Below are 12,333 nucleotides of genomic sequence, written 5' to 3'. Positions count from 1 at the left end.
AGCAAATATAAATCAGACTAATGGTGAAATATGTACGTAAGGTAGTCACTAAAGTAGCCATCCACAGATACCGTTTCATCTTAAGGATTCCTTGTGTCACATTTATGTTTTTTACCATTAAAACATGATTTATAAAAACCATGTCAATTATTTTTTAATAGCTTAATAGTTTGTACACTAAAAAGGTATAAATGTATAAAGGCTTCAGGCCTCCCACACATTACTGTAGGCCCGGTTTCATATGCAACTCAATTTTATAATTCAGTATATGTATATACAATATATGTACTGTATATATACACACAATATATGTAGTAGGGGGTCACTGCTCCATCTCTCTTTCAGTTAAGGGGTCCTTGCTTTAAAAAAACATTGAAGACCCCTGCTTTAAAATGTTACCCGCCAAAGATCATTTTTAACTATCATTTTTAATAACCGCCCGAACACAAACAGTGCAACCTCGTATGTGTCTGTCTGCCACTGGAGGAAACTGAATCATCTTGTTAACTCAACTCAAGTGCCCTCTGACTTCGGAGTCTCTTCTAAAGGTTCCAGACAGCGGCGGTGATTTCATTTGTTGACTCGTAATTAGGTGACTCAGGTCAATCAAAGTGCTTTCAAAGTGTTAAATGTGCATTTAGTACCAATTCTGTTTGAACTAGTCCGAACTTTGTCATCTCGCAAATATATTCTTTTATCCTGAGTCATGTCGGCCTGACACGACTGCTCGACTACGAAAGAAGACACTTTCAGTCATTAGGGAAACCATCTGAATAATGAGTGCTTTTGTATGTGTGAGACAGAGTGTGAGAGTGGCAGATCAACAGGATGTTGTTGGGATTAATGAGGTGTATGTCTAGGAGGTTGCATGCACCGTTGATTCTAGCATGGAGGAAGCTTTTTTGACCCAGGTTATTAAATTCCAATTCTTCCTAAATACCATCACAGAGCTACGCTATAGGTGCTGACTATTTGTTTTAATATTTGGCAGCTTATGACACACACAGGATGGTTGTAAGAGAGCTCGGGATGCCCTAAACGAGAGCTAAATGGCTAGCAAAGTACTGTCCTCTGTCGACTATCATAGGCATCCGACATCGATGGTATCGCTGTTACTTATTCCCATGAGAACAGAGGGATGTGCTAAATATTGTGAAGACCTGATGTATGCCAGTGGCCCATGACTTTGTATATGTATTTAACTACATCTATAATATTTGTGGCCCTGTAAATTATTTCCTTCGACTGGACTTAGTTCAAATGTGGCAGATTATCAGGGAAGTGAAAGTGAGTTATATCATCATGCTCAAGGTTCCTCCTTGTATTTTAGGTTTCTACTAGAACATGACTACATGCTTTTATGTTCAAAAACACTCATACTGTCTGTCTGAAACACTGTTTCAGCGCCTGGCTCTTCCAGTCTGCTTTGATTGGTCAACGTCTATGCATCGTCCGCATCTGCGCTCTTGTAATTTCTGCATCGTCATTGCCACCAGGGAGTGACTGTCACAGCACTGTAGCGCCCCTTTCTACATATGTATAGTATAGTTCTGACATCACAAACGTACAGGATGTCCTGACCGCTCGTTTAAAGTCAGTTTTTGACTACGTACTGTATGTGTCTCTGTGGATTGAGTATGTTGACACTTTCACAATCAATCAATCAATTAATCAATCAAAATGTATATAGTAAAGTATATAGTTGTCTTATAGGCTATAGCACCTGCTTTCTAATAAAAAAAGAGAAGAAAGTTTTCTAAACCCGACAAGATGTCACTCCCCCACAACTACCATCAATAGAAGGGCCTATACCAAACTGCACTAAAATAAATCAGTAATGCAATGACACAATGTCCTTTTTTTAATGCAAATATTGTTCCAACTTCAATATTCACTTCATATTTACTTCCTAGATACCTACATAGGATTCACTTTAGCAAGGCCAGGCTCGCCAAGATTTATCCAGGTGGCCCGGACGAGGGATGCAATAGATGTTCTCAGACCCCTTGTGATTCGACCCGTATGTTCTGGTCATGCCCCAAACTGTTCAACTTCTGGCAGCTATATTTTGACGCAATCTTCTTGACGCATCTGGCGTTCAGGATCTGTCCCTCCCCCCCTATATAGTGATCTTTGGCAGACCTCCAGACGGACTCAAATTGACAACAACTCAAGTTAATGTTCTTGTTTTTACCTCTCTAATTGCTTGTTGGAAAATTCTGACTCTATGGAAGTCCCCCTTGCCACCGTTGTTTAAAGCCTGGCTATGAGACACATTGGCTTTCTTAAAACTTGAGAATATCAAATTTACTCTCAGAGGCTCTACTGATAAATTGTATTCTCATTGGAAACCACTGATTAACTAATTGAACAAGCTTTCCATTAGGGAAATGTCACTGTAGTGGCATATTTAGTCTGCATAGGTTTCTACCTCGCTGCCTCACTGGCTGCCCGCCACACAATCAGCTGCCTTATTGGTGTAATTAAGCTATTGTCCTCAGGATTTCTGCAACAGCCCCTTTCTCTTCCTTTGTATCTCTTCATCAGTTTCTTACAACTCTCCCTCTGTTACGCTCTTTCTCAATCAACTGTGTCCTTCATCAGCATCTCCTCTTCCTCACCCCCATTCTCCTTTAATGAGCATTTTAACACACACACACGAAACAAACTAATTCATGTGGAGGATTCAGTTTACTCTTCGTTTCAATTTGGAGAATCCCGGTTAATTTGTTTCAATGTGCTTTACTGTCATGGCACATGATTAGATTTCTGTTTCCCAAAGTATATGGAGCATAAAATGACACACAAATAAAAGAAACAAAAAGAAAAATATCCTTAATTCTCTCTCGGTCTAAATCCAATCTCCCTCCCACTCTTTATCCGCCTCCCCTCTATCAGTCACAAACACAGAGCCGTCTGCACTCCCGCTTACATAACCCAGACAAATAAATAACCGGCGCAGGTAATGCAGCCAGCTGGTGGGTGTCCAACCAGCAGCCTGCTTTTAAATTCACCTACGGGTCTCATTTTATCCCCTTTACCAAATCAAACCACAAATCCATGAACTCTTCATATTAATAAGCTGTGGTACAGACCTGCCTGTGTTGCTACTTGCTCTTTAACATCTGCTTTAACATCTGCTGCTCTACGTACTTGAGGTCTGGTCGCTCTTACGTGGGACAAGACTCAGGAAATAATGAGTTTTGGAATTAAAAATAGTTTAACACAAGCAGCGGCAGCCACCATCCTGAAGGTGTTGTCACGGAGACAACACAGCCGCCTACACCCCATATCCCAGTGATCATGACAGCAACGAATGCTTCCCCATCATGTATCGTAAAGACTGTAGTTACAAGTAGAAAAAACACAAAGTAAGTATGTGCTTAAGTGATGTCGTGATGGCGGCAGTCTCACTTCCATTGCGTCAAAAAGCGCAACTTGGTAAGGTGCCTTTGGCGTTTGTTATTGGTGCAAAAAGTCGTAGTCTTAGAGACACATTTAGACACGCTTGGTCGGGACTCTTGGTGTCACTTTTTGACGCTCTGGGTCTGGACGTAGGTTTAAGTGACATGCGGCACAAGAAGAGGACAGTTAGGTTACGCAAAAGATGGTGGGTGGGGTTAAAGAATGTACGTTTCAGTGACTTGAGGACAGAAACAGGACACAAACCCCCGGTCTACTGGGGGAAAGTCCTGTGTTGTCTGTCTTTCATAGTTATTCTCTAACGTTGTCTCTCATAATACTAAGTCATCTTACAGCGCCGCGGTCGAGCTCCTGCTCTTCCCGGTGCGTTCCATACAGACGCTAAACGGTGATTTTTGAGTCGGTATCAAATGCTGAGCAACATTGACCAAGCGTCATTATTTTACCAGTTCGAAACGAGTACGGGTTGGTTGAAGCCTACAAGTTAAAATTAAAATAAATGTGGAGGTGTGGAGTTAGAAAGACGTGAGAGAGCTCTGCAGGCTGCTGCTCCTCTCTGCTGCAGGATACATTAGCTGCTGCTAGCACAACACACCAGTATATCTGATCATCAACGTGGATAGGGTTAGGCATCGAGAACCCATTTCAACTTAGGATCCTTTAGAAAGTTAGAAATCCACTGTTATCGTTATTTGTTATCAGCCTGCATGCCAGCCGAACACTTGAGGTCAGGAAGTTCGGTCTGGACTTGATCCGTTGTGGAGCAACTATGTTCAAACCTGAGCTGTTCGGACCAATCAAATTGTGAAGGCGGGGCTTCATACGATGATGGACAGATTATCAACCGTAACGTAATCAACCACGTCACCAAAGAGCGCTCGCGTTGAATTTGTTTACAACAAAGACGGCTGCAGCCGGAGAACTGAGATGTTTAGATTCCTCCATGGTTTCTGTTAGAGAAGATATCGACCGCTTTCATTTTAAAAGATGAACAGAGAACCGCGATCGAGGCATTTGTCGATCGGAAAGATGTCCTACGGGATACGGCAAAAGTTCAACATACGTTACATACTCCGTTGCTCTGATTGGTTGTAGGTTTATCCAATTGAGTGCAGAGGCATTTTCTTTCCTGGTTGGATTGAAACACGCCCGTTAATCACAGCCCAATGGAGCAGAGTCAAACTCATATTCTGACTGGAATGTAATTTTTCATTGTAATTGTTTAGAAAATTTGGTTTCTTATCCAATCATTGGTTCCAAATTTAACACTCGCAAGTTTTAGTTTCCGTAGCAGCCACCGTCCTTGCAGGCACTTGTTGTGTTTCACCCATGAAGCACAGTAAGTGGCTTAATTTCTACGCCTGGTAAAACTGTAAATCACCATTGAATCAAATTCACATTTTCTTCTTATCTGTGAAATAAGCATATGACCCATTTCAACTTCACCCCTCAAAGAATGGCAATAAAGAAGTACCAGAATCGAGAGGAAGAATCGGAAACAGAATTGTTAAAATCTAAGCCCCAGATTATGACACAGAAAAACATTGTGTGGAATTTGGATTCTGCTGCATCGAATTGCAGAAGTGCAGCAAAAAAGCTCATTTAAATAATGTTATACACTGTCAGGTGTGCCTTTTTGCGACAAATGATACAAACGATGTTCACTTCCCTAGCTGTGGTTTAAAGAGGATATCTGTTTGAGACAGACATCATTTCAAAAGGAGCCTGTCAAATGTGACAGCTCTCTCCTTCCTTCAGACACCAGCATGTGTCCTTATCTCAGCTGAACTGGCCACTCTCTGAGCTTCGATCTGGAAAAACATGGCGCAAAGTTCTGCAAATTTCTCCAAATCTATCCAACAAAATCTTTTTACAAAAATTTTAGTCATGGAGTTTCTGCTAAAAAAAAAAATGTCTTTATTAAAATATTCCTAAGCTCACACAGGCTTCATAATTATATTGCATCAGTCTTACTTTTATATTATAACATGTTATTTCTTTTTGTGATCCAAGTGATCCAACTGTACGGTTTGTACCAAATGACATCAACTATTACCAACCCTAATAATACAATTCATGTGCCAGAAAATTAAGACTGTATGTCCCATAAAACTCAATAGTCGATCGCTCCTCCTCCCTAAAGGATTTTTCCATCCCTTAAACCATCTGCCATCGCCAGAAAGTCTGCCGCTTCCTTCTGCAAAGATGATCTCTTGCTTTCTCAGTCAAAAGGTTTTTCTTTTTGACTTTTATGGAGAGAATAAACACGTTGGAAGGGAATTTTCCCATCCGATTTTTTCATTCCTCCCACCATCTGCTACCAGCAGAAGCTGTGAAAGTGGTTTGCTCTGGAAGAACAGCGCTCTCTTCCGTACTAAAACACACTTCTACCACATCCAACCTGCTGGACATATATAAAATTCTGAATGGGGGATTTCAGTGATTCAGTTTCAGAGATTTCCAACGGTTTTTCTTCTTGTTTCTGTGTTGGCGATAACACAAAAAGGGTTCACCTATTAGTAATCCAGAATCCAGAGGAGATCAAACTGCAGTCGATCTTTATTTAGGCTTCTATTCACAGTGCAGAAGCTGGTACAGGCTGACAGATTGACTCCATAATTATAGCAAATAATCGGGACATTCTTCTGAAACTGAATAGCCGCAGTAAGTATCTATTCAGGGATAAAGTGTCGCCAGGATCTGTCCGACACATGTCCGTTTATAGAGCGTCTAACTGACAGGCAGGTTGGCGTCAACCGACACTCAAGAGAAACAGACAAAGAAAGGGAGCAGCTTTTAATCCATCTGCCTCGGCTCGTCTCTCCACAGATAAAAGGAGGAGAAATCAACATTAGCGTAGGAGGGGTTTGAAATTAAGGCGAGAGGCTTGGCATTCAGATGGAGTGTGCCGAGGCTGAGCTGCCAGCAGAACAATCGCAGGCTTTAGAGCGACAGGGTTCAGGCTCCACGCAGACAGACACTTGGCTCGAGGGGGCTGTCACTCTGTCTGTTTGTTTCGGTCTTTACGTCTCTATATCTGACTTTTTGTCTGTGGCGTCTTGGCATTTTGCATGTTGTCATGGGATCAAACAAGGCAAGGGATATGTTTTCATACTTATTAACAGGTAGAAAAAAAACATGTATTTATAACTGATAAAAAAATGCATTAAATGAAAAGGAAGTTCAGTGTGTAAACATGGACAATGTGCTTAAAATGGAGAATATATGGAGAATATGAATTTTTAGGGCAACAAACAATGATTATTAACTAGATCATAATTTATTGACCTATAAGTCTATTAAATGTCAGAAAACTGAAATAAAACGCAAGGTACAATTTTCTTTAAATGGCTTGTTGTCTCCGACCAAAACTACAAAACCCAAAGATTTTCCATTAACTGTGACTTAAAGGTCCCATATCATGCTCATTTCCAGGTCCATGCTTTCATATTTTTGTATTTTGTGTTTCTACCAGAACATGTTTACATGTTTTAATGTAAAAAAAAAAACACATCATTTTTGGCATACTGTTCGTCTGAATATATCTGAAATGTTATCTTTAATAAATGAACATTATCTTCAATCAGAAGAAAAGCAGAGTGGGAGATCTTCCTTCTTCAAGCCTGATGTGATATTAACGCACCTGCATCTAAGAATTGTTGGATATGTCATTTCCTTCTTCGTTAAGATGAGCACACCTGTTGATTGCCTGTTTATTTATTTGCAAAATGATTTTAGACTGAGCTCTGAAATGTATCGGGCTGACAGTATTCCGCAGGTAATCATGGCTTTTTAGGAATATACTGTAACTGGGAGACATGTGTTTGAATATACACAGCCTCCACATGTTGGATTCTGATGGGGTTGCACCCAGCGAGCAGGTGCAGAGTGAATCACAGCAGGAGGTCCTATCACAGCATAATGTGTTAGAGAAATACCGCGGAGGCACCTGCAGGGATCAGGTCTCAGTGTTCCCCGGGATGTTGCATGTGGCTTAAAAATGTGCAGAGGAGATAATTTGCCATCGAGAGAGAGGAGAGAGAGAAGAGAGAGAGAGAGAGAGAGGAGAGAGAGAGAGAGAGAGAGAGAGAGAGAGAGAGAGAGAGAGAGAGGTGGGTTTTTGGACGTTTTTTGGAGCTTTGAGAGTAGAGCTGGGCAATATGTCGATAGACTTATATCGTGATATGAGACTAGATATCGTCTTAGATTTTGGATATTGTAATATCCTAATATTGCATAAGTGTTGTCTTTTCCTAGTTTTAAAGGCTGCATTACAGTAAAGTGATGTCATTTTCTAATCTCACCAGACCAGTTGTTGTACCAGTTGTAACTGTTCTATTATTTTCTTTTACCCACTTAGTCATTATATCCACATTACTGATGATAATTTATCAAAAATCTCATTGTAGAGATATTTTGTGAAAGAACCAATAGTCAACACTACAATATCGTTGCAGTATCAACAGAGATATATTTGGTCAAAAATATTATTGTATATTTTCTCCAGCTATCAACCTGAGCCTTGACTTGCTTGCAATGAAAAGTTTTAATTAAAAAAAACATTTCACGTTGCACAATATGGACTCAAGCTGGAAACAATGAATGTTTGCCGTTCTTACGTTCTTCTTTTCTGCCGATGTTATAGTCAAACAATCAAGTAATTGTGTAACCTCTATACATGTTTTTAACCTGGTTTAACATGTAGACAGAGGCAAAACTGAAATATTCTGAAGTCTTCTGTCTGTCTGAAGACAGTGGTGTCATATAAACGCTGAATTGTTGATTGAAGAATTTGATTTTTATCCTAATAAAGACACAAGCTGCCGCCTGTTTTTCCTCATTAAAAAGAGCTTTAACACAACACCGAACAGCAGCGTTTCCCCTTCTCTCTCTGGATGAAGGTCTCTAGCCTGTGTCACCTCTGACTAGTCCCAGCATCGCTGACAGATGTGTCGCTCTGTCACATTTGTAACCTGCACACCCGACGGTGAGAGTACAATGCTCCCCGGAGTACACACTCCATCACTGCAGAAAGGTGAGAAGGTGAGGTCAGCTAACAACCAGTACTGTCTGCTGGGGTAATGTTGCTCGCTAAGCAGCACAGTGATGTCACAAAAATAGGCTGAGGTGTTGTACCTTATATGGTTTTAATATGATCACTTTCATTCCTCTGCTTTATATCCATTCTGTATTCTGATTGCAACTTTCAAATCACATCAGTAGTATTGTCAAGTATTGCTACATTTTTAAATTTTTGATTTTTAGTTCCTATATTGATTAAGAATAAGTCTTATACGTCTCAGGTGGTGGACCCCAGAAAGGGGAAAAGACCGAGGCGCAACTCTCATTTGTTTTTGTATTCAAGCATATCATGTCATTGCTACAGGCACTATTGTTCTGTGCATATGAAACTGTCATGTAATTAGCTCTTTGTTTTTTGGCTCATATATTATAACAGAGATCTTCAAACGGGGGTCCGGGACCCCCAGGGGAGTCCAGATATTAAATTAACCGGCAACTATTTTTACAATGGATTAATCCGTTTGTATCGTCTGTACAGCTGACGCTTTGATTTCCCAATAAAATGAGCAGTCACCGTGACAAAGCGCTCCGTAGCACAAGGAGAAGTCCAACCATCAGACAGTTTTTCTCGTCTAGTTCCAGTGATTGGAACATCTGGGTGATGGCGTCGGATATGCGTTGGCATGTTAAGATGTATTTCCACTCACATACACGACACCAATAACAGTAGTTCCCCATTACATTAATTAATTTGCACGCAAGTTTTAATTATTTTTATGCCGTGTATTCTCTGTGTTAATTCATGTACCGAACCAAGACGCCTGTACCGTTTCCATACGAATACATGTGCCGCTCCACCCCTGGTGGAGCTACAGTAAAACACACAACGTTTTCTGTTAGGCTTTTATAAACGTCCGTCATACAAAGCTGCTCAGTTAGTGAACTTTGGAAAATGTTGAAAAGAACTACAATAATGCCACACAAAAAAAGCATCAAACTTTTAAAAAGAAAAAAACAAGAACATTGAAAAAAATTATCAGAAAAAGGTTGAATAGAAGCAAGAGGAAAAAAATACAAAAATGTTGTTAAATGCAACAAATATGAACTTAATCTCTCAAAACCAAATCATGTAACCCTTTATAACCCTTATATAACCCTTTTGAAGGGGGACAACTCTCCCTCTTCTTAGTATTGGAGGGGACAGATACCATGACAGATACCAGATACCATACCACCCCCCCCCCCCCCCCCCACACACACACACACACAGAAAAAAACAAACATGAATTCTCTATGAATCCAGCGTCTTAAATACCAATATTTTCTATGGTTCTTTCATATATTCAGTCGGGATAAATCGTGTATTCTGTCACTCAGAGACGTCCTCAGCTGAACTACTCTGGCGGGTCGAACTAAAGTGTGCAGACAGGTCGCTGGGTACGCCTCGCGGAGATTATTTTCTCATCACAGCCTGGCTGTGTCTCTGCCCTCCCGTCTCATCATCTTCATCACTCTGAGGATCAGGTTATTAGCTGCACTGAAGCCTTCATGAAGGAGCGGCGCGGTCTGGCCGGGGGGGTAGGTATCTTTCCAGCCCAAGGTTTTTTGTTGTTTTTTTGTTTTTTTTAATACCTGAAGCTCTCCCTCGGCGATGAGCACTGAGCTGTGAAAAATGCTATAATACTCAGCTCAACTGCTCTTCCTCCGTAATGCTTCGCAGGTTCACATTTATCATGTTAAGCTGGAGCCGGTGGGTAAAAGCTGGGAACGGTCCGAGCTGCCTGTCTGCCTGCAGACGCTTCATTTTGTCCAGTTTATTTCCGTCGTTACCCGTCATAGTCCGCCTGCTTTAAAGTGAGTCCCTTCCCCCATTCGTCATCGCTTGTAACTTAAAAATTCATCCTTCAATTACAGACACTCAATAAAAGTGGTGGAAATTCCTAAAATCAACGTTTTTGTTGTTGTATTGTAATGCTGCATTTTCACGGTAAAATATCTTGTACTGTAAGGCAGGGAGCAGTGGAGACGTGTGTGACGTAAGTATGCAAACTTCACACGGCTGTGCTCACAGCCCATCGATTCCTCTTGCCTGGATAAATTGTGCTTTTGTTTTACCTCGCCTTTCTTAATAGAATCCATTAATAATATTAGAGGAGGATGCTTTCTATTTGCATAATTTGTGATTCCTTCCATAATGCAGCGAACCATAACGGTCACCTCCCCCCCCCACCCCCCCCAGAGGCGCTGAGGTGGATAAAATGCAAATGTGACACAAACGTTTGTTGGTATTTTTTACTCCCTGTAATATGATTTTGTTTCATGCAAAAAAAGAGTTGATTAGAGAGAGTTGAGGTACAAAGTGTATTCTGCAGCACTGTTTAAAATACAGGAACAGTATCTAAATTCATCAGGAAAGGCAAGCGGCCACGACTCAAGATGTCTACTCTACAGAGGAGGAAAGAGCATGGTGGCCTCTCGGTTCCCCACTTCAAACACTATTTCTGGTCCTTCGTATTGAGGCCCCTCCTCACCTGGTTTAAACCAGATACATCTGTCTGCGGGCGTACCTTAGAAGATGCCATGACAGAGCCTTGGTCACTCCATGACGTTCTTTTTGCCAATGTTTCCAATAAACAGTGCCAACTACGCTTTGGCCCCATTATCTCACATCTTATCAAGACTTGGGGATTAGCTGAAACATACTGCCGTGTAGCTTGTAACTGGCACACTTTCCCCCTATATTCAATAATGATTCAATCCTGATTGGTGGGAGGCCGATAACACCCCCACAATAGGAACAAAGGGGAGTTGGTTGTCTAAAAGACATTTTTAGCGACGTTGGCTTGTTACCATTCTCGGACTTGCAGACTGCATTCAATCTACCACGTTCCTCTTTTTTCTTTTACCTGCAGTTAAGGTTACCACCCAAGGCACACGGTGTCCCCTGGCAGGGGCCTTTGTCCATCCCTCCTACTCGGAAGTTATTTACTGTGCAGCCTAAAAACTGTGGTATGGTGTCCATGCTTTATCAGTTGTTGGTGGTATCAGGCCATACTGCCCTTCTTACTGAGAGGGTCTGGGTATGTGATTGCCCAGGCCTGGGTATCGATCTCGCCTGGCGTGATGTGTGGTCTAACATTCCAGAAGTATCTCGCAATCCAGACAACCTGCAGATTCACTACAATTTCATTTATAGGACATGTCTCACCCCGTGAAAATGCATCACATGAAAATAATTAACAGCCCTTTATGCACTTTCTGCCCAACTGAAGCACAAGGCGTATATCTACACATGTTCTGGGAGTGTGCTAACGCGGGTCAGTTCTGGAACAGTATTGCATCCAAAATCTCCGTCTAATTTAATGTTACGGTGACCCGTCAGCCTTTCAGCTCTCTGGGACTCAGAAAATGTGCTGTGTTGGCTGGACTTACAGCTGCAAAGAGGATGACTGCCACCAGTTGGAAAACACCACACGACCTGTCTCACCGCACAGGGACCCTTTCCTACCGGGATGTGGTCTAATTTGGAACTGTCCACGGCGCGGATAAATGGTACCCCAGGGAAGACTCTGAATACGTGGTGGTGCATCGCTGACTCTGTGAGGTCACCTACAGACCTCTAACTTGCGCAGGTGTTTGTGCCTCTCTGTGTGTGTGTCTGTTTCTACGTGTGTTGTTTTGTCCGCCTCCCTCCCGTCTTTCCTCTGTTTAATTATTATGTGTAAAAATGTTGTTATATATATATACTGACCCTGGGATGCATTCTCGTTTCAGTGTATTGTTTTTAATTATCACTGTTTATTTCTTAAATATGTAAAAAGAAAAAAAAAAAAGAAAAAAAAAAGGATATATGTCACAATATTGGTCAATTGTTTCAAACCCAAGACA

The 12,333-nt window shown here is 41.4% G+C and overlaps 1 protein-coding gene across 1 annotated transcript in view; it reads right to left on the bottom strand.

The window, feature by feature from the left end:
- The window catches only part of myo6a (myosin VIa), a 135,504-nt gene that overhangs the window by 70,875 nt on the left and 52,296 nt on the right, over nucleotides 1-12,333 (bottom strand). The window lies entirely within an intron of this gene.

The sequence above is a fragment of the Etheostoma spectabile genome, chromosome 18 (assembly GCF_008692095.1).
Source record: "Etheostoma spectabile isolate EspeVRDwgs_2016 chromosome 18, UIUC_Espe_1.0, whole genome shotgun sequence".
Taxonomy (NCBI): domain Eukaryota; kingdom Metazoa; phylum Chordata; class Actinopteri; order Perciformes; family Percidae; genus Etheostoma; species Etheostoma spectabile.
The sequence above is the reverse complement of the archived record's forward strand: the minus strand, read 5'-3'. Positions and strand labels throughout refer to the sequence as shown.